This window comes from Epargyreus clarus, unplaced genomic scaffold (genome assembly GCF_041222505.1).
Source record: "Epargyreus clarus isolate Ecla_fem2 unplaced genomic scaffold, WU_Ecla_fem_2.2 ptg000034l, whole genome shotgun sequence".
Lineage (NCBI taxonomy): Eukaryota > Metazoa > Arthropoda > Insecta > Lepidoptera > Hesperiidae > Epargyreus > Epargyreus clarus.
In genome coordinates this window covers 1,097,627-1,122,161 of record NW_027332239.1, presented here as the reverse complement: position 1 = coordinate 1,122,161, position 24,535 = coordinate 1,097,627, and the positions used below count along the sequence as shown (strand labels likewise).

The 24,535-nt window shown below is 34.4% G+C and overlaps 1 non-coding gene across 1 annotated transcript; it reads right to left on the bottom strand.

Moving 5' to 3' along the window:
* Positions 1–19,460: 19,460 nt before the first annotated feature.
* Positions 19,461–19,579, bottom strand: LOC140756306 (5S ribosomal RNA). The gene has a single exon (XR_012103879.1). It is a non-coding gene; the product is annotated as a 5S ribosomal RNA (ribosomal RNA).
* Positions 19,580–24,535: the final 4,956 nt, after the last annotated feature.

The following is a 24,535-nucleotide window of genomic DNA, read 5'->3' as shown; positions in this document are numbered from 1 at the left end:
ATATAGAAAATAGGCAAACTACATTACCAATATTCGAATGTAGATGCCAATGTGGTTTAACTCCGGCGGCACACACATATTTCTACCTAATAACAGCAATGTGAAACACTGCTGTGTTGTGGTTTTAAGGGAGACATATTTTTTCGAGGGGGTCCAGCTTAGTCCTCTGGGGTTCTCTGCTACTCCTATATTATAAAAAAAAATCTCATTAGCTAGGTTCTATAACATAAAAAGTAAATCTGTAGACCTAATTTCAATCAATATTTCCAAGCCACCTTACAAATAATAAAGAGTAATTTGTAAACAAACATAAAGTTTTGATGTCGTAATCGACAAACTAAACCAAACGTCTGAATAAAGTGCGCATCAAAGTTGTACCAATTAAAAAATTACTAAAGATCGGCCTTCGCTCACTTGAAGAAAGATTAATTATTCCTATTGTGCCTATCAGACTTCAAAACAAATTATATTATGCTATTATTACGACTCTATTGAGCTGTATTGGAAAGTAATAAAGGTTATTTAAGAATAGTTAAGTGTAAATGTAATTTGGTAACAGTTTAATCCAATAACCGAACACGCGCGGATATGTCTGTCAGAGCAAGAGCGCTTGATTCGAAGGTCTAGCGTGTATTAGCGTGATCGAAACGAAAACGCTACGTATATAAGTTCATTAAAAAGATAATTATTATCGATATGTACTTTTATTATTTTTAGTATTTAAAATAGCGTTGAAACGAGTAGATTATATATAATTAATAACTTGTTATAGTCCGCGCCAATCTGCTAGTCCGCTCTGAAGTTATTCCGAGCAGGTGTAGTCATACAATTTGCTTTGGCGACGCAATTCATTTCTATATTCAGAGCGGACTAGCAGTTTTAAGTAGTGACAATCGCATAATATAATAGAAATAATGCGAAATTTCAATCGACAGAACGAAGCGAACGAAATTTTCGCTTGGAGACGCTCATCCTCGACAGGAAACACGCTAGGCCACACATCATAAAGAGCCCTCAAAGGTGCTTAACATCTTAAAGCCTCATCCACGCGTGGGCGTCTCCCGTCAAGAGTGGGCTCCAGTAATTACTTTCCAATGTATGGTACAAAAGGCTCCGCTCAAGGCCCGCTCTGATTAGTCACTAATGAGTCACGTGGGCGCGCCCTTGAGTTGATTTGTGCATTGTTTTATTGCGAAATTAGTTTTCTTTTATCCATACGTACATACAAGTAAATTATTGTATAGTATTGTGACGTCATCTCCTTGAAATTTACTAAGTTTGCACTACTTCATCATGGAAATAACCTCAATTTTAATTCCATATATTCATTTATTCATATATTCACATGCTATGATCATTAATTATGAAGATTATATCGCGATAGCGGAATCAACAAACAGTGAAAAAGAATAGGTACTCTTTCTTAAAAAATATATTCCATTTAAGTAGTCCGTTACATTATTTTTGTTTACAGGCTGTTAATCAAGCCTATGTTTCAGGCGGATATTAAAATTTCAACAAAATTGATTTACAAAGTAGCAAAGTAAAAACTACTTTATTTCTTATTTCTCTTTCTTTTTCGGATAGTATTATTCTCTACATCGGGTTGATTAAAGTAAGGTAAGACTGCGACTTGATTCGATGCTACGACTTATATCTTGCCGACGAAGTTTATGTAATTGTGCTAGGGATCATGCATATTTCGGGACAAGATTAAAAGTAAAATTCTTATAATCTCGCTCGATCCACTTGTTCTTCATTGTTCATAAAGAATACGAACCTGTGTATCATCTCACATTGTTGACATTTATAAAATGCTTATTAATAATTGGACCGTTGGAGGGTTCCGTACCACAAACATTTTCATATTTTTTTTATTTTTAGTATTTATTAATAAATTTAGCTATTTACCTATTACGATTCAATAAATAAAGCGAAAACGTCGAGAAATGGCGGTTTCTTTTATGGCGATCCCCATATATTTGCAATTTTTTTTATTTTTAGTATTTGTTGTTATAGCGGCCGTCATTATACATCCTCTGTAAAAATTTCAAGTTTCTACCTATTACGATTCCAGAGATAGAGCCCTGTCGGACGGACAGACGGACAGACAGCGAAGTCTTAGTAATAGGGTTCCGTTTTTACCTATTGGGTACGGAACCCTGAAAACCATCACAGCATTTAAATAGCAGTGATACAGAATCATAAAATAAATTTTGAAATACACAGACACACCTCGATTTTATTTGTATGCATCTAATCACGACCCCTTTAATCACCTGCCATAATCAATCACAATTTGTCAGGAAACAAAGAAGTCTATTTCATATTATTACATTGAGTCATTTACTATTCAAAACATATGACATACTAGAATAATGTTAAATAGTAATTTAAAAGTAATAATAAACCCTTCATTAAATGAATGGAATAATATCGATATTTCTTTAAAACAACAGTCTAAAGGACTTTTATTTTCCGGTTTGAAGGGCGTAATAAGACTTCTTGTCTTAGACAAAACATATCAACCACCAATAAAGAAATGAGTCTTTAAAAATCTAAAAGAATACAAAATCTCTTCATGTTACAATCTAGATTACTCGGAGACAGGTAAAATATGACAATAATATACCAAGTTATATATATTTTTTATAATATAGGAGTAGCAGACGAGCATGCAGTCCACCTGATGGTAAGTGGCCTGCCGCCTGCCGCGCATGGACATCTGTAATCAACCCCAGATAGGATTACATATTCCTACCTGAGGTCAGCTACAGATGCGCCGCTACCCCTGAGGATTAAGCTGGAACATCTCGGAAAAGTCCATTACCACACCCTTCAAACCGGAACACAGCAGTGATGCCTAACACTGCTGTTATAAGATAGAAAGAGGTGTGGCGGTGGTGCCGCCGGAGTCGAACCATAAAGGGTTCTACCACCTTCAAATTACTCTGAGACACCAGATTACTCTGAGACAGGTAAAATATGACAATAATATACCAAGTTATATTTCACTGCTTCAGCTTTGAACACTATAATCTTACAGAATACCACTCCAGTAAAAATGGTAATTCATACTGGTCCATTATGGCTAGTAAAAACAATATCTCAGTCATATTAATGGCTCCTACAATACACAATACCATTTAAATTTGCACATACAAACAGGTACAAATTAAAATGGCCAAGCAAACATTTATAGGCATTGCACTGCGTATTTTTCGCTGAACAATCACAGTCGTATTTTGTACGGTGGTTGCGTATTGTCTACTCCTGCGTAGCGTTTAGCATTCTACATGACTCTTAGGGAATTATATAGAGTTGATATTACCACAACTTTTTGTCTAGTTTTGAAAATATTGATGACTAAAGTGAAATGAATTTTGAAAATATTAAATGCGGATACAAGGCTAGTAAAATAATACAACATTTTAAATTTAGTAGTCTCTTCAGATAATTTATAGACATAGACTATATGCTACAGTACATAATTTTAGACAAAATACGTTTTCCTATGAGTAATTTTGATGTCTGTTATAATTTTCTTCAATCTTCCAAATTTGTATTAACATGTTGCGTTTCACCAAGAAAACATTTTTTTGTGATTCATTAAAGAAACACTAAAACACACTAAAATCATCACTGTCACACTACAAAAACATCGCACGACAATACAGTGCTAGTGGGAACTATCTCAATAAATGGGCGCGATCTAGCAAAACCAAGCCTGCACCTTCCATTTAAGATCTAAAGTCTAGTGCGCCACAAGATATGGTCTATAAGATTTTCTATAGCAAAATAAAGAATTGTATCTGTGGCCGGGCGGCTACATACGCTAATTTACATAAAACAAATACTGAAGTCACGTTTTCAGTATAAAAATCGTAAGTTTGAAGACGATATTTGTCGAAGCTAAGCCTTATCTAGAACCGAGGGTATAGACATGGTATATGGAGATATTTGTGATGTACGCTTATCTTAATATTTCTGCATTTTATTATGTAGCTTATTGTATTTTCAGCGTTTAGATTTCAGACAATTTTCTAACGACTACCTATTTCAAATGTAATGTGTTTAAGACCGAACAAATTATATATTTAAAAATCTAAATTATAACAATTTAAATTAACATATATAAATACATATATAGATATCTTCTTTACTTAAACTTTAATTTAATCAAATGGAATATTTCAATTTTAAACTCATGTCATGTTTTGATCACATTTTAAATGTAAGAATTTTGAATAGAAAACCGGAATAAAATCACCGTAATTAATTTCCGGTGTGGATTACTTACATAGAACTGGTAATAAAATAGAGTCCCAAATTACTCACATATTATTTTGTAGTAATGCAGGCAGTATTGCTGAGTAAGTATTCCAGAGCTCTTCGTTCAAATCATCGTTCAAAAAGGCTATACTTTTGAGCGCCTAAGTATTTATGCCTCCCATCAACCGTTGAATGCTCCTGTTAAAATTCAGATATACTATTAATAAGTTATAATTGAATCTTTAGAATATCTCCGATTGCTCTCAGTGACTCTATTACAGTTGATCGATTACAGGTATCCATGCTACTCATGGGTGACCGCTTAATATTGTTTAGTTGGACTGCTCCCAGTGGACTGCAACGCACCCAGCGGACTGCATCAGAACTGATTGGAAATGTATGATAAATACGTAAACAAATAAAGAAACACACATTTTTGTAAAAACGTAAAAACTCATACTAAGGGTTCAGGCATATATCTACTAATTAAAGAAAATTACGCGCTCTTTGACGACAAAATTAGTATGCAATCTAAATAAATATTAGTATGCAATTAGAAGCGCTTAGATCAATACTAGTCACAGATACCACATGGTATCACCAAATAATAAGTGTCTATATTGTTACTTTGTCTTAAACTATTTCACATACGAATAAAACCGAATAAATAAATTGTTACATATAAATCAGGAGTGTTTAAAAATTAATAGAATTCGTGATTCCGTGCACCCATAACGGTTGGGAAACGAGATGAAATCGTAGATTACAAGTTAAATAAACAAATTCCGTTTTGATACAAGACCGTTCCGTGTTGCTACGGTCTGCAATATCAGTAATTATATTAAAATATAATACAATATTTAAGAAAACATTAATAGCGATAATAAAAAGTAAATAAACTGAATGTTTAATAAATATATCGACACTTAATAATTACATTAAAATCCGTCAAACAGATTGGGCTGCACAATGTGCCAAAGAATGAGAAATATAAATCAATAAATATTATATAGATAAATAAATATACATGTAGAATAAATATTATATAAAATATAGATCAATTTACTACAAGAAAAGTTATGTGCTGTTCTACTTACCGTATTAAATAATGCCCTATAGCGGCGCGTATATAGCGCTGGTCGACCTACACACGTCGAGCAATGGACTTTCAAGGGCTGATAAATGAAATTATAAGCATTCGATTCGTCCACTTTTTGTCAAAACTAAATTTCGAAATATTTTAAAATACCGGCTTTCCTTACTTATTTTGCACACCCTACATGTGAGGTGCGTCAGAATTATTTATTTGCATGTAGATCGGCAATTGACAGGTCACGAGCGGAAAGCATCTGGCGGTCCCGATAATTGTATGTTTGTACGGAATTATTGATATTGATGTCCTGCTTTCAATATAAATCCATATTGAGCGGTGATAGCCACGTATGAGTTTCGGCCTCCTACGCTGGAGATATAAAGTATATCCCAGATATATTTATGATTTTTCCGATTTCGACTGGAGCTCTAGAGATAAAATAAATTATGTTTGTTGTCATGAAATTGCAGTAATAAACGAAATTCTTTTTCAAAAGCCACATATCATCAAAAAGTCAATAGAGTTGAAAAGTCTCATCCCTTTCTACTAAGATGTTTTAAATAAGATAGTAGAGCTTAACATTGTTGTTATATAAGCCAAAAATTGGTGTGGTAATTGTAGTACCTTTAAAATTAATAGCCTGCAGAAAGCTGATACAAAAACATTTTAGGGATATTTGCTAAATTGTGCTTCGGAATGATTAATCTCCATACAACATTATTCATTTAATATTTGTTATAAAAAAAATCGCATAATATTGTTACCAAAATTTCCATTTGACATACACTCGTATGAACCAAATTTCGCAAATATGTAACGTTACATAACAAACGAATAAGACCGGGATAAAACGTATCATTACCACGTAAACACGAAACGATTTCGAAACGAAACCCTGATGGAGTGCGTGCTTCCAAGACCTTGTTTGTTGAGAATAAAAAAAATAAGAAAAAAACATTTAAGTAATACACGGAACGCATCCGAGGGAAAGTTCCGTTTCAAATTTAAATATTTGACTGTTCGAAATACGAACAATTATCTTGTTTGCGAATGGAGAGCTGCCATTTTATTTTTAACGGATCGGTAGAACAAAGTACTGTATATATAAGGTACATTTTGTCTATTTTGGCTCGCTTGTAATTTTGTTGGCGATTCTGTAATTTGTTGAGAGAAGCGCCTCCATATTTCCATGTCGTGAATAACTGTAACATTGGTTTGACGAAATTTCGTTGATTGCTTAATTATTGCTTTTCTGAATGAGTATAATTTTTAAAATTCTGACATGTTGAATAACTTGAAAACCTTAAAAAGACGACCGGAGAGCACAAACTGAATCGAACCTTATTCATAAATCTTTAAGTTTTAGATTTGAGAGATTTATCTAATTAATAGGTCTGTGAGTTGGACCAAATAAATACTATGGTTTTCATTTATGTAAGACGATCATACACGAAAAACATCCATGAAATTAAATAAATGATTGCATTTTATAACATCGTCAGGTTGGATGGCCACACAGTAGTAACGAGACATCTTCATCGGAAAATCACTGAAATTTTTAAGGTGCTTAAAATATAAAATTATATATTTTGACGACTCGCGCAGCAAGACGGTCTCCATATAGGTCTGACACGCAATGTTTTGGGTTCAAAATTTGTCCAAGAAGACATCTAAAAAATGATATTAGATTTCTGCACTGTGTTTCCATCTCTGTATGATTTTTACGGCATTTACGACAGAGGAAATCCATGTATGGGAAATAAGATTGTACAAACAGTTAATATAACATAAATTATAACTATTTTAATGAAGCATTTTTTTGACTGTTAAATATTAGATATATGTTAAAAGTATTACATTTATGTTTATCATCTAAGAACTTAAATAATAGGAATCAAATCATAATTTTCGAAATTGGAACATCAGATTCGAATTACTAATATCGAGCGCGCACATCGAAGCACGATAGACCGCCCATTCGTTGTAACTGCGTAGCGAAACGTTTTTATGTTTTAGCGGTTTATTATTTTTTTGTCATAAACCTTCCTAAACCATAATTAATTCGATTGATATTTCGATTCACATTGAAAAGTGATTATATTAATCGGTTTAAGGTCAACTCGGATGGTCTTGATTCGAATAAGTAATTTTCTGTTGTGATTTAATCAATGATTGAAGGTGGTAGAACCCTTTGTGGTTCTATAATTTTTAATATATATTTTTTATAACATAGGAGTATCAGACGAGCATGCAGTTCACCTGATGGTAAGTGGCTACTGCCGCCCATGGACATTTGTGATCAACCCCAGATATGATTAGATATTCCTACCTGAGGTCGGCCACAGATGCGCCGCTATCCCTGAGGACTAAGCTGGAACGCCTCGGAAAAGCATGTCTCCCTTACCACATCCCTCAAAACGGGACACAGCAATGCCTAACACTGCTGTTATGTGGCAGAAATAGGTGAGGCGGTGGTACCGCCGGAGACGAACCACAAAGGGTTCTAAAATTTTATAAATTCAAATATATTAAGGCTACGCACTCTACATTCTCTTATGTCGTATTATATGTGTTTATAATACACTTTTAACATAACCACAGGAACAATATTTACGTATCAAACCATTTCAAACCAAACGCGAACATTCAGTGATTATCCCACATTACCTTGTGGTAGCGCCGACTTTGAAGAGCATTGGAGTGAATTATTTAATATTATTCTCACCACAATATTAACTTAATGTTAGAATGTGGACAAAAAGGAATATATATAATTCAGGTATGTTCTTTAAGGATTTTTTCGTAAATCCAATTTAATGTAATGGAGATGGATTAATTGTAAAATAGACTTTGATTCCTAATCATTTTTCGTTAAAATATGTTATTGGATGTGTCTCTATACTAACGGCGCTGAATTTTAATTGCTAATTAATTCAAATTCAAATTCAAATTCAAATCTCATTTATTCAAAATTGATTCAAACTACCACCGCTTCGGAAGGTACTTCGCTATGGAGAAGAAGCGGCGCAAGAACATAGACAAACGCATATTTTCATGAAATAAATAATTATAAATTTGAACTGTAATTGAATTACATAAAATTACAAGTCAATTGAATCCTTAGTATACAAAACTAATATTTATCTTATATATAAAATTCTCGTGTCACAATGTTAGTTACCGTACTCTTCCAAAACGGCTTTACCGATTTTCACCAAATTTTATATGCACATTCAGTAGGTCTGAGAATCGGCTATCTATTTTTCATACCCCTAAGTGATAAGTGTTGATCACCCTTAACATCTTTTAATTTATATGGCAACACAAAGTAAGCCGGGTCAGCTAGTTTCAATGTGTGTTGTGTAGGTGACTATTATCATAAAGATTATTTCGCAACGTCGTCTATCAATAGATAAGTGATCACTCATACGTTCCTCAGCCAAAGAAAAGGTTTTTAGTATATCATGTCAATTTAGACTGCCAAAAATCTAGGCCAAACCGTCCGTGTAAAGGTACCAAATCGTGGCTATGCATTTAAGCCCTAACATAGTTTTTGCCATGCGGTACCGTGCACTGGCTAAGTTGTTACAATGGGTCTGTTTTTGCTTTGTATGCGCAAGCGCATTCCATGTTCGCCCATTAATGTTTTATTGAGCAAAAACCCTTATCCCTATAATAATCATAATATCGGTGGAATTCGTACTATTAGGTTGGTAGTGTTTAAACGTTATCTATTCTTAGACCACACTAGTACACAAGAATTTCCTGTAAAAATGGAAAAATATCCAATATAAATCTAAATTTAGACTTAAAATATCTTTGAGAATATTATTTTTTTTTTTTTCACGTTGTCTTACATTAAATCAAGGATTCGAACTCCTGACCCACTGAATTGTAGACCAAATTTCACACTAGTCTGTCACTGCCCCGGTTCACCTTACAACATAGGTCAACTTTCAAAGAGCCGCAACTAATATACAACCATTATAAAACGAAAAAATCGGCCAAGTGCGATTCGAACACACGCGAGGTTGGTTCCGTTACCACCGATGTTATAATTAGTATTTAAGTACACACATTAGGACTATTTAAAGTGTAACTTTTACAGTTCAATAGACAAACTTAGAAAAAGCCGAAAAATACGTATCTTTAGTTCGTACGTTTAGTATTCTTTAGTCTGGGGACCATTTTATTTTTTTTAAATTTCTTGTTATAGTGTCCTTAGTAATAAGTATTTGAAATACTTTCGCTCGGGAAGCAAAAAGCAGCTTTCTTTGATCGTTGTAGATATTATAACTGATAGACGTACAGACATCGAAAGCTTAATAAGCATCGGAGTCTCACTTTACTCTTCGCGTACGGATCTCTAAAACAGACACTTAGCAATAATTCCCTATTCTTATCACTAACAACCACAAGACTTATGTCTCCAATAACGTTCGCGCATCAGGTGGTCCCATTAACGTATAAAAAAACGCACCACGCACAAAATCGATTGCGCCCGTAACAATTATAACGCGAATGAGCACAGACAATAAATAATTGGTTGTTATAAATCAACCGTGGTTCTTCATTTGGAATGAGAGTAAAACCAAACAAGGTTTACTCGTATTTCGCAAACGTTTTAAAGATGGTGGAAATTTGACGCATAAATAAGTTTATCCTTAGAAAACCACCGTTGGTCAGCTTAAAAAGAGGTTTTGGCGTACCTAATTGACATAGATGATAAGGTATCATGTAACTTTGCAGTCCCGTTTAGTTGGTGGTAGAACCCTTTGTGGTTCGACTCCAGCGGCATCACCGCCACACGGTTTGAAGGGTGTGGTAAGGGAGACAGACTTTTCCGAGGCGTTCTAGCTTAGTCCTCAGGGGTAGCGGCGCATCTGTGACCGACCTCAGGTAGGAATATCTAATCCTATCTGGAGTTGATTGCAAATGTCCATGGGTGGCAGTAGCTACTTACCATCAGGTGGACTGCATGCTCGTCTGCTACTCTTATATTATATAAAAAAAATACATCTTTGACTTCTAAAAGGATTTTTTAAGACTTTTCTGCCATAAAGGTGTCCTTACTATGTCTTCCTTTATCATTATAGCAACTGATAATTAATTTGTAATGCGCAAATAACATCGAGGTGCGTGCCTGAGGTTCCAATCTTGGAGCCCCGATTGAGACGCCGATCTCTAAAGGCTAAAATTATTTTGGATTTGTATTTTAGTCTGTTAATTCTATAGCATAAAAACCATCAAAATCCATCTTATATTCAACTTAAAACCGCAATTACCGAAACGCTATGAACTCGCTTGTCCCATTACTCTCACAAACTTCATGCTTAGTTCAATATTAATAGTTGTCATAAATCACCGGTAATTGCTCATCCATTGACAGCCGATTGTGCTCTCTTTAGAGATTTGTTGTAATTTGTTGTGACTGATTCGCTTTCAAACGTTTTGTAATCGTAACCACTAATAGCTTTGCGAAAGTGTACGATGACCGTCCGTGATGATACTGGTGTGTAATTTCTATAGTATACATGTGTTATGTATAATTTCTATAGAAGTACACATGTATATGTACAAGTGCAGAGGTTAAGTAGAAAGTTAAAAGTCCTATATCATAATTATTTTGTGTTGTTTTCGATGTTCGTAATTTATTTCAAGATGGTAGAATCGCCGTGGTCCGCGGCAACGACGCTACACATACTTTTGCCTAAGAACTCTGTTAAGCACTGCTATTTCTGGTTTGAAGGGTGTGGTAAGGCAAACATTATTTGTAACATTCCAGCTTAGTTCTCATGGGTAGCGGCGCACGTGTGGTCGAACTCAGTGATTGAAACTCAGCCTCTAAATAGGGGGTCAGAAATTCAAACCCCAGGCCTGCGCACATAACGTTTTCAATGTTATGTATTGGAGTTGAGATGAATTATCACTGACTATAAAGACAAAAGAAAACATCGTGAAAAAACCTATATTTAGACTTTAAGACAAAAAATCTAAGGTATGTGAAGTTTACCCTGCACTTGACCTGCGTGGTGCACAATGGCTTAAGCCTCTCTTATTCTGAGATTAGACTCGTACAGTGGAACAACATTGAGTAGACGATGACAACAGAGTCAGCATCTGACATAGGAGACTAATGTCCATACCACTACAATGTCCCAGTGTTATGTAGACTTTATCACTTATAATTTAAACGAATGTGTTACTAAAACACTACTATTAACTTTTCAATGGAACTGGTTCATAATTTCCAAACGGTTCACGTCCCACTATATGCCACTATTCAATTACGCTATTAAAAACAATAATCGGTCGCTTGCACATAGTAATAACAGACTTTAAATTGATTTAAGATTTCACAGACTATTATTAAGATGAGTTCATACTGATTTTAAGTTAGATCATTGTTTAAAACGTCAAATGAAGTTTATTCACGATTTATTTCTATTCTATAAAATTGACGGGTATTCTACTATTTCATTATGATTATGAGTAATGGCGCAGTAAAATCATTTAATTTAAAGAAAGGTAAGACTACAAATGAAAAACGAACAATTTTTATTTGATTTTAGTTTATGAAAAAAATGTTGTACATGGTCACTATGTATAGCAATACAAAATCTGTAAAAGTTTTCAAGTGTCTATCGATTACGATTCAAAAGACATAGGTCTGTGACAGATGGACCGACGGACAGTCAGCGGAAGATTATCTATAGAGTTCCGTTTTTACCCTCTGGGTAAGACACCCTAATAGTGATGGTTAATCATTTTTACTTGATGGTACGGTCAGTGGTACCTCAAATGTCAAATGTACTTCCATTACACATTAGAGGTACCATTGACATCATAACAGTGTATGTTTTATAAATACTGCCAGTGTACACACCCCCTTATAGTCTAGGATCCCGACCTCGCCCTTGCCCTCTGCCGCTCCCGATACCATGATAAATATAATGTATGTTTAATGATCGCTTACATTATTGCACTGGAATGGATTATACACTATCCCACTATCTTATATGTCACGTTACATGAGATGGTAGATCGACTGCCTGGTGATTGCTACTTCAATTTCACAAAAATGGACCAATTCCGGGTACTCCACAGCTGGGGTATACCTGTAGTATTCTCCATCATATTTCTCATATGCGAGGAATGTGTGCATCAGTAGCCAATTCGTCTCAAAGATCACTGTGTCATATAGCCTTATTCGTGGTTCACTAGTTGGCCGAGCAAGAATATTAGAATTTTGCTCCGAATCTTTTGTATTCCTCAATATTCAAAATTGTAAGCGATATTACATAGAATTATCGGGAAGATTCTAGTCGTAGTAACTGTATCTATTTGCGATACTACTATGCACTAATTAACCCGATGTGGGAAAACAAAACCATCTCTAATGTTACCCACCAACCCTTGGTATTCAAGATTAAATTTTGACCAAAGCACATTCTTTACTTATTTCTGATTTTGATACTACGAGTAAAAGAAGATATTTTATTCTGCTATAAAACAGCGACAGGTGAATCTTGAAACCTAATAAAAACAACAGTAGCCCAGTCATGCAATACGTTGTGCGCAGAACAAATATTACGCGGTCCAATTGCGTACGGTGCGCCGTGTGTGATTGTACGCGGTAATCTAATAACGATTGTTAAGGCGAAGCTCTATGTGCTCGTACACAAAACTGCGATGCGACGTCGCATCGTAAAAATCTGCGAGCTCCCTCAACGCATCGCATGAGCTTGCGAATTGATTCGCATCACGCAGTGGTTGTTGTTGTTGTTGGTCACCCTGGGAGACGCTACGCCGCACGATATCGCATCGCAGCAATTCGTGTCGCAATTTTCTGCGTTGCGAATTCGCATCGCATCGCATCGCAGTTTTGTTTACGAGCCCTATGTCCGAGAGAATCGCTGTAAATCTTAAGTAAAGGACAATTTCTGCCTCATAAGACCGAGTACTAATTAATGAGCTCTAATCGTAACCAAACTAATTCAGCAATGTACCTTAGACGTACGCAATTACGCATTATCAACAATTATCGCTAGCAAAACGTCGCGATTTGGGCAACTTGGCCCAAAGCGTCTGTAGCTTAAAGCTCTTTAAAATGAAGTCAATGAATGATACAAGTCTTCATCATTCATATTTGATTTTTCTGTAAATACCATGGGTAGCAAGGTTGCTAGATTATATACATGTAGATAGACTTGAGCACATACAATTTCATAAACATCTGTACGTCACTGAAACTTAAAAATAATTCTGAAAAAAATCAACTTTAGATGATCCGATGAACTAAACACAACTGGGTTATTTTTAAAAACAAAGTATATATGGCTTGAATAACAAGAGATACTTTTAAAATCTCTTAAAAATAAATATAACAACATCATAAACTTCTCCTTAACAGCGATGATTCGTAATCCTAAAGCAATGAGGCGAGTTAGAACAGAAGCCGGCTAACTTCAATTATTCTGAGCGCATTAAATAATAATAAAAAATAATATAATTCAGTTTAGTCAAGTAGACAAATGATTACTTCGAGCGGCATCGTCCGGGTTGTAGTGATGGGAAATATCGATTTTTTATCGATAACTCTAAGTCCTGTTAGGAGTGGCTACATACAAGTTGGTATAATTTGATAATATTGCATTTAATACGTAAATTTCTTTGAAATTTCATAAATTATTCATATAAAAATATTATACATCAATAAAATGTAATATAAATAAACCGTTAAATATAATAGTACATTACAATACGAGGACGAAAAATTTTTTTTTATTTATTTTTTTTATTTGAGCCGCAGGCGAGGACTGCAATCACACGAGTCAGAAAAACATTTTTCGTCCGCGTATTGTATAAAATTTTATATTACGGGGTCGGAAATGGGGGTTTTGCGCACGCGAAGCGTGCGTAAAACGTCCATTTACGCACGCCGTGATATAAATTAAATTATGTTTCGTCCAAACTAATATATTATGGTACAAACAAATAAACACGTAATGGGGCTAAATCCTGTATAAATTGATTATAATGAATATATACAATACAAGAAATTTAATTTTATGTGGTAAAAAATATAAAATTTTACGGTAATTCAATAAATTTAAAAAGATTATTTTGTAATAACGATATTAAAATAATTAATTAAAAAAATCAAAAACCCGACTGCACCAAAAAGGCTGAAGTAGAATTTCCAAAAGCAGTGAAATAGGCATTTCGTTATTTTTATCCAGAAAGCCACATACAAAGTTTCATAGTAGGTGTCTGCTTCAAAAACAAAAGATGTTCAAACAATATTATCCTATTTTATCCTCGTAGTGCTCATTTACGCTATATAAAGAACCTAAAAAATGTGTAAAATTCCAGCACGCTTAAGTTCATCGGTTTCCCTTTGCGTCGATCTCTGGTACAGCAACTTGATGTGTATATACGAGTATATATGTATTAGCTGACCCTGCAAACGTTGTGTTGCCAAATAAATAAAAAGAAATTAAGGGTGAACATTACATACCCTTATCACTTAGGGGGAAAAAAATATAGATAGTGGCCGATTCTCAGACCTACTGAATATGTATATAAAATTAGGTGAAAATCGGTGAAGCCGTTACGGAGGAGTACGGTAACTAACACGAGAATTTTATATATAAGATATATTATATAACGTATGTGTAATCTCCTCTTAATTTCCTGTATTTTGACACCCTACTCGATAGGTTTGGTTAACTTTTTTTAAAACGTGTTACTACTCGTATTTCGCGAAAAAATCCACCATTTACGGTATAACCATTTATGGCTATGAAATATATAACTTCAGTAAATTAAAGCTTCGGTCATTATTTTACCTCGTTAGAGGTAAAAATTTCATTATTTTTATCTAACAAGCCTGATGCAAAATTTCATAGTGTTTGCTTCAAAATTGACGATTGTTCAAATGAACTTTAAACCCTTATTTTACCCTCTACGGGGTTGATTTTTCGGAGGGCGAATAATAAGTGCGTCCTTGTTCCTATCCAGAAAGTCAAATACAAAATTTTATAGTAGTTGCTTCAAAATTAAAGGATTTCAAAAAAACTGTTTTACCCTATTTTACCCTCTTTAGGGTAGAATTTCCAAAAGGCCATTCTTAGTACTTATTCCCGCTATATAGAGAACCTATGTGCAAAATTTCAGAAGTGTAAGGTCCTTGGTTTAGGCTGTACGTTGATTTCTGAAAAATGAAAAAGTCATTTAGTTAGTCAGTCAGTCAGTCACCTTGCTGTTTTATATATATACAAATATGTTTTTATAATCTCCGTTTAATTTCCTTTCATTTGATACCCTACTCGATAGGTTCGGCTAACTTTTTTTTTTAAATGTGTTACTATTTCGCGCCAAAAATCCGCCATTTTGTGTTTTTATTACTAACACCTATCTAAGGACACTCGGGTCATTGAGACAAATATAATGACACCTTAACTGTTGAAATTCATCCAGCCGTTTGTTAGATCGGATCAAATAAAGAAAGACAAACATACAAGATACGCGCGAAAAACATAACCCTTCCTTGGCAGTCGGGTAAAATATACCCGTGCGATATTTTTCAAATTATTACAATATTGGGCACAATTAACTACGTCTGAATATTGAAATATGCTCGATAACTTTTATAAAGCACATCACTATCCCATTACCCCGGCGCCGTCTGTAATCCGGTGTCGTTTTATTTTCGCAAATCAGTTGCGGTCGGGGTTAGATTGTCCGGTAGCAGAAGCTGACTGGAATTCTCAGGCCTATACACAGGCAAGTATTTAGACGTATTAGATGAATTTATAATAAATCTAAACTATAAAATAAAATAAAATAATAAATCTAAACTACTCATATTTAATTCAGGCTTCGCAGGAACAACGCTGATACGTTGTTGGTGACCACCGTTACCTGCAGTATTAAAGCTAAGTGAGGTTCTTTTCGGGATAAACCAATTGTTTAGTAAAATAGATAATTTTGATATAAATAATAACTTTTAATTTTGTGTTTCTTATATTTTACTACAAATACAATTATCCTGTCACCTATGCCTATACCGGTAGAATTCTTCGTAGTTAGACTGCACCTAAACTTTTAATTCCATTGGTTTACTGCTGTGTTTTTGTCTGAAGAGTGTGATAAATATGCGACTCTTACACGAGATATATGAATTTAGTCCCGAGGCTTATACAAGGTACGGGGACTATGTGAACAAGTTGGGTTATTTTGATTGAATTTCATGTTAACGTACGCTTGTATTTTATACGTTGAGTATACTAAATTAAGACTTAACATAAAGGAAAGCTTAAAGAAGGCACCAACCAGGTTTATATAAGAAAATATAAGAACAACAAATCAAAAAAGCATAAGTTCAAAATGTATTGTATCTGGAGAATCTGGAATAATCTCGAAAATAAAGAAAATAATGAAAGGTCAAGCAACAGATATGTAATTTTCAATTAATGTTTGAAACAAGATCATAAAATAATGAGAGAAAACCGTAAAGTTTAATGAATGTAAAACTGATACATCTCCAATTATCTCCACGGCTTTAAAACCTTAAGGCCTTGTAGTGTATATGAAATTACTAATTACGAATGGCAACCTCCTTTTGAGTAGGGTAGCCAGATAGTTCCAAAATAGCAAACAATTTTCACTAAAAAAAATATTTTTGACGCCCTTCTCAGAATGTTAGTTGAATACAACACAAGAATACAATTTATTCAAATAATAATTAATTGCTCTTAACGATTCAAAGAGATTGTATAGCTATTAATTTAGACTTTTAAGAAGCCTAATTTGAAAGCCTATATTCCTAATACATATATTGAAGTTAATACGATTAATTAAAATAATAATTTCTATAAACGATCCAGAGAATTTATATACATTAATTTAGTCTTTGTAAAAGCCTAAATTGACGCCTAAATCCGAATATAATGACTCATTTTAATGAACATTAGATTAGGAGGAAGTACATGTTTACTATTCTGCTAATTGCTCATTAGCTACTAAAATAACTCTGAAGTCTAAACCAAATTATCTGGAAGTGTCATAGGTTATTTGGATTTAAAATTGTCTGTTTTTGTATCTTTAAAAAAGTCTATCCAATTTGTTTCAATGAAATGAATTTTATGTACATATTTTATAAACCTACGCTAAATTCACAGTTAGATCGTTTATTTCTTAATCTATTACCGGATAAATGCCTAACATCAACTGAAAAGGAGTTGTAAAAAGCTTTTACAGTTAAATTTCTAAAATAAAAAAATAGTATGATCATGTGATTCGAAGTAGATGTACTTTAAAAGATAGTTATTATGTCTTGAAGCCAAATCTTTTTGGTAAATATTATGTGGGATACGTCAAAACAGGACTGTTTTAGAAAATTTTGAATTTATGGTGTCCTCATGGAAGCGATAATTAATTGGCATGCCAATAAAGAAAGGATATAGGAAATTAGAAACAATAAGCAAAATCTTTTCAAAAATAATTTTATTACAAACATTTTCTTTCTGTAGCTTATGTGTAATATGTATATTTGTATATAGTGATTTTAATTTCTGATGTTGGTTTCTCTTTTTCTGGTACTTGTAAGTACTGTGTCACAGACATAAGACATTTTTTTAATTGACAGATAAGCTATAACCGATAGAAATCATCTCAAATAAGTAAAGAAATGGCGATAAATTTGAGTCTGCAATACTTATAAATTTGAAATAGTTTATGTGGCAGCAAGCAAAGCAAAGGTGTATTTTTTCAAAATAATTACATATATAAGTTCCTTTATAGGAATTGAAATATACCTTTTACAATAATTGTTTTTAAGATACTTTGCAAATTTGGCCAGACATCGCCATTTATGAGTAATCCCTTTAGTGGCCCGGGTTACACTAGTACACAGTAGAATCAATCAGGGACTCTTAGTATATTCAATTACGGACAAATTAATGGCTGCGAGGTGATACAATAAAAGTGTAAACGACTATTTATAATGGGTAATTAAGATCTATGAGATGAAAGCTTGATTCTGTACCTACTTAACGGTAAACAGTTAATGCACTTTCAGTTCTTGTAGCTGTAATAGAACGAGTAATAAATGTTAACAGCTAAATACTTATTAATTGATACTCATTAGTTCTTGCCTAGTAAAAGGAACAATTATAGAAGTCTGAAGTTTTGAAGGTAGAACCCTCTGGGGTTCGACTCCGGCGGCACCACCGCCACACCGATTTCTGCTTTATAACAGCAGTGTTAAATACTGCTGGGTTCTGGTTTGAAGAGTGTGATTAGGGAGACACACTTTTCCGAGGCGCTCCAGCTTAGTCCTCAGGGGTACCGGCACATATGTGGCCGATTTCAACTAGGAAACTAATGTTATATGGGGTTGATTACAGATGTCCATGGGCGGCAGTAGCCACTTACCATCAGGACTGCATGCTCGTCTGCTACTTTTGTATTACAAAAAAATACTGAAAGGTTTTATAATAATCTGAATGTATAGCCACCCAGCATCATAGGTGGGCATGAAATCGCTTAGAATAGTTGTTGTCTATCACATTGATTAAGTGCGAACTCGTAGACTTTGGGGAGAGTTTTTGTAATTGTGGAAGAAAGAGGAAACGAGTCCACACAATCCACCTGATAGTAAATTACCTCTGATGTCTACGGGCATTCTGTTTACCCCAAACATAGATTAGTAAAGATACTTTGCCGCCTTGAAATTGAATGAAGCCGCAAATGGCTTATTATAGCAAGTTCTTTTTTTGAATTCTTGACAAATAAAAACATTTTTAGAGAAAATTTACGAATAAATAACTAATACTGCGTAATTTTCATGATAATTAAATAATTTATAATACTAATTTCAAATATTTTAAGGACACTTTAGCACGGAGACGTGGCAAAACTTTTTTATGCAACTGTTTCAATTCTCAAAACTGGGTACATTTTCTTGTTAGGAGTGAGTAATATTTACTAATCTATGACCCCAAAGAGGATTGTATGATGAATTATGTATTTTATGTGAGCAAAACTGATCTCATTAACAAATTACGATGTAAACGTAAAAAGTGGCAAAAGCCAACGTCACGCGGTGTTCCCAGGCGGTCACCCATCCAAGTACTGACCGCGCCCGACGTTGCTTAACTTCGGTGATCGGACGAGAACCGGTGTATTCAACGTGGTATGGACTTTGGCGATAAAACAATCTAATTGTTTGCTTCGCTTTTCCAAGTAGTCTTACTTGGCTACAATTACTACCTCCAAAGACTCAGTTGTAAGATCTTTCTATATATTTGAGCCTAACGATAAAGCAGACGTGCTACCTGATGGAAAGTGGTCGACGTCGCATATGGACATTTGAAACACCAGAGGAGTCGCCAATGCATCAACAGCTTGTAGGAGAGCTCTTTTTGCACTTTTTTAAGAGCTCCATGTCATAACCCTCCGGGAATAATTTAGTAGAAGGTTCTTATTAGTATTCCTCCTAACAGAAGGTACTGCTATTTCTGAAATGTATACGGGTATGATTGATTTAAATATATCTCCTATCACATCCTTAAAACTAAAACGGCAGTGCTTGACACTACTGTTGGAAGCAGACAGAAGTGGCAGTGGTGTGTTCGTCACCATTAGGTTCCTACTGCTGGGCACGAGTCTCCTCTCACAGTGGGAGGTGGTAAGTCCACCGCCCTGGTCAAATTGACTACACTCACCAATAAAACAATATATAAAGAACTCTCAGACCATTAATCTTTACCGTTAGCAAGTGATAATTAATTTCTACGCACACAACTTAGAAAAATCAAAGGTGTGGTTCCAGACGAATCTGAAGCTCAGACCTTCAGACACAGACACCTATCAACAACTAGGCTATGTGTCCTAAACATTGGACTATCATATACGAAGGGTTCTAATAGTATCAACAATTTCTCACAATAAATACCAGTGCAACAATTTCTCAATAATAACAGGTTCGTGATAGGGTCGCAGGTTCGACTCCGCGCTACATGTGGGCGTGTATTAATTACCGCGGCGCCACCCTATGTAATTTGTGATACCAATACCAAGGGTAGTAAAGGGTATTACGCACTGTCCATCCTGTTTCTATACCTTAGGTATATCCGGACGCGTGGTTATTTTGAAAATAGCCTAAATTAGATTATTTTAGCTGAAGAAACTTACAAACCTGAGAGTTTGTAGAATAAGTCATCTAAGGTGCAATGAAAAACAGAAGAAAATGTGACCAATTTGAATAGGAATTATATGCAACGATAACAAAATAAACATATGCCAATGTAAGTCGCCACTTAGTGTCCAATATTATTATATAATAATTATAATCTAGAATCTTTTTTCAGTACGATGAAAGTATAGGTACTTAGATTATGATATGATTAGATAGTTTCATTTAGATAAAACATATATATACAAGTACAGTAACAAATAATTAAATCAATTGAGAGCTTTAAACTGTATATTCTACACACAATAAAATCGCTCTTGAAAAATTATATCAATTCATCCACGCCCTGAATTCGGAGTTCGATAAATCTTGACCAAAAGCGATTTAGCACGAAAATAACATACAGACATTATTCATAAAACCTACATACATATAACATAACATTTCACCTCACTAAAGCACGATACGTGATCTTTATAAACAAAAAAATAAGAGCGATTCTTGACTGAATCTCGAGTCGTGCTGAGTTTACTAATAAAATATAAGGCGAGTTCAAAAATGTTTCTATTGAACATCGAAACACAAATTCGTGCTCTCTCATAAGTTTAATTAAATATTTATTCGTGTAGGGCGGGGTCGCTCCGCCCTACCATCGATATCGATATTGTTTTCGAGATTTGAGATTGTGGGTACGGCCACGAAAGCCGCAGAAAGAAAACGGTGAAACTATAATTTTCTATTGACAAAAAACACAATATTTTTTCAATATATCATCACAAATGTTTGCGAAAACATCAGATAACCATACGATTTGTGACTGCTCACACTCCAGGCATATGAATAAATCTATAATACGATATTGCTATCACATTATCAATCACGCAGTGAACTAGAAAACTTATAACCAACTCGTTTGGTCAAAAATAAAAGGGCCCGCTGACCACGTCATGGTCAAATATGGTTATATTAACTGAAGTTATAATTCGGACCAAAATTAACGTAGGACCAAAAATTTTGAATCCAATGAAAACAAGAATTAACCTAATAAAAAATATTCAATTCACGATACCGTTAGTAACGGTCAGTACAATTTTAAATCAAAATCAAAATCGCTCACTTCGTGGCCACACCGAATCCCGACCTCCGCACCGGCCGCGTTTTATCGAGCTAAAGGTCAAGTGGCGATACTCATCGGGTTCTACGATGTCAGCGAAATTAAAAGTGACTTGTTCCTCATTTACGAATGATGTCCGTGAAGTGACATCACACGGATGTCAAGAGATTTCGTAATCGATTCGTTGTAACATATTGTTACATGTTAAAATTATATCGCTGTTCGCATGGCCCCACGGCTTGTGTAGATTTAAATCGATCTACAAAGTTAAGCAACATTTGTTTTTGTTTCATAACAGACATGTTAACTAATGCTCTATCAGTTTTGAAGCCTATGCTAAGGGTCCTCAGGGGCAGCAGTGCATCTAAACAATTAGGTAGCTAGGATTCCAATCCTGTCAGGAATTGACAACAAATATCCTTGAGCATTAGCGGTTACTTATTATCAGTTGGAGGACATTCTCTTTAGTTACTTCTATCTTGTGGCTATTTGAAAATATCTAATAAGGGATGGATATTAATGAAAGTTTTTATAAATGGCGTCGTGAAAGGATTATCATACTTAGATCTTTAAAAAATACAATTGATCATTTAATTCTAAAGTTTTCAATACTGAGAAAGGGGCGCTTCATAAGCGTTTACAGGCGGAGTTGACTCCATACTTTAATTCTTAAGCATGGAGATTAACAGAAGACCCAAATCTAGCTGTTACGCACAAAACCAATCAATTTGAATATTATTTTACTATATACAAGGCAATGGGATTCAGATTAAGATTTTCCTCATACTATCTGAAACACGATATGAAAATAATATTGTCATAAGAATGTGTGTATTGACAATGGTGTTGAAACAAAAGTGCCCATCAAAAACTAGAATAGGTTAAGGATCCGGTTAACGATAAAACAAACACTTCCAAGTAATAAGATCTGTAAAAATAGAGCCAAGTCGCTCATTCAATTGTTCATTGGTTTAAAACGTAGCCACTTTTATATTAACCACATGATATTGATACAGCCAAACTGTAAACCATAATTTTGACTTTTGATACGCTGATACATACTTTATGAAGTTTTTCAGGTTTGCATATTCATCCTACCATGAAGTAAAATAATCCTATACTAAATGTCGAATATTAATATACTTTTTTTAATTATACTTATTTATATTTTTTACATTTTTCACTTAAAAAAAGAAAGAAATATTTATTTGTAAAAAATACTACAACATCATGTGCTATAAATAGTAAACAAAACTTTAACAAAATGGTCCACACTCAGCATCACCGCGGCGAATCATGGCCACAGATTTTCAGTGTGTCCCAATTCGACAAAGTAGGTATTGGCTCTGTAGCAATTTACAGCTAGCCATCATTTTCTTGAATACGTGCCACGAAACTCCTAACTTGGCCCTCAAACTCCCAGCACACATTACCAGATTACATAAATAATCATATTAATTATGCGTATGGCGGGTTTGCTCAGCTCTCGAGCGAGGCTGATTATCGTCTTACTTCAATTGTGATGTTAATGAGCGAAATTCGAGATGCTGTACGTTAGATGGTTACGACATCTCTACTCGATTAAACAACAAAGAAGGTTGTGGGCTCTTGGTAAATTAAGGTAAGAAAATATTTTATTATAACTCAAAGTCTACAACTAGACAGGTAGGTCCACGCCGAGGTTATGATCCATTAACAAGAAAAGTAGGAATCCGTATTTGTTTTACTATGTACTCGTACTATGTAGAGGTGGTGGTGTATCCTTTATACCTCAATTTTGGAGGCATTATTTCTATTGTAGTTTAAGAAAAAAACTTTGTAACTGACAATTTGTAAGTTCTGCCGTTGGCCTATACAAAATAAAGATATTTCATTTCATTTCATTTCACACCTATTTTTCTGTAACAGTAGTTTCAAAATGCTGATGTGTTATGTTGTTTAAGAGTGTGATAGCTCATAGCAACGCGAAGATATCAATTTGATACATAGTAGGCACCTGCTAACGTATCTATAACCTATCTTAGTTGAAAATTCACTTTCATTTGGTATTCGTTGCAGATATTCATGAAGAGTAGTAATAATTATGTTCCTCTGTTACTTCGCTTTTAAAAAATATTTGTTTATTAATATAAAACTTAACTACAACGCAGAGATTCACAAAATTTAATGACAACTCCTGCAATAAGTCAGACATTCGCTACGTAACATTTTTCATTGAGGAAACATAAAACAAATTTTAAGTTGTATTTTACAAATAAATCCCAACTGCTATATTAAGTCAAGCATTTGCTAAATCACTAAAATATAGATAAGACATAAAAACAGCTTTTTGGTTGTATGTTATAAACGTGCCTTGAAATAAGCAAATAGGCTATTACTATAAAATTACAGAGACAAAATAATTCATCTATTTGCAAACTTGTTACTATAAAATCTCAGGGACACGCCAACATCTATTTGTAAACATTACACATAGGAGTGCACTGTGCAGATCGACCTTTACACTTTTCTAGCTGAGATCGACGCGAGCCTCCCTAAAGCTATTCCGCAATAATCGCACGTGACCATCTGCACATTGTATGGAAACACCCAAAGGTTGGGGCGCTGACCTGCGACCCAATTGCGCGGCGTCCGTTTCTCGAAGAATCTTCATTGAAGACGGCAATTAAGAATTCAGATTTATCTGCTATTAACGATTATTTGAGGGCATTGTTGCTACGCTGAAAGGTTTGCCATAAGCGAATTGGAAGCGGTTTCGTATGTGAAGCTACACAATTTTATTTTATCCAAGCCGCGTTGGTCTTGAGGCTTTGTCAATTTATACATTAAATGTAACGTTAATGACACTATAGTT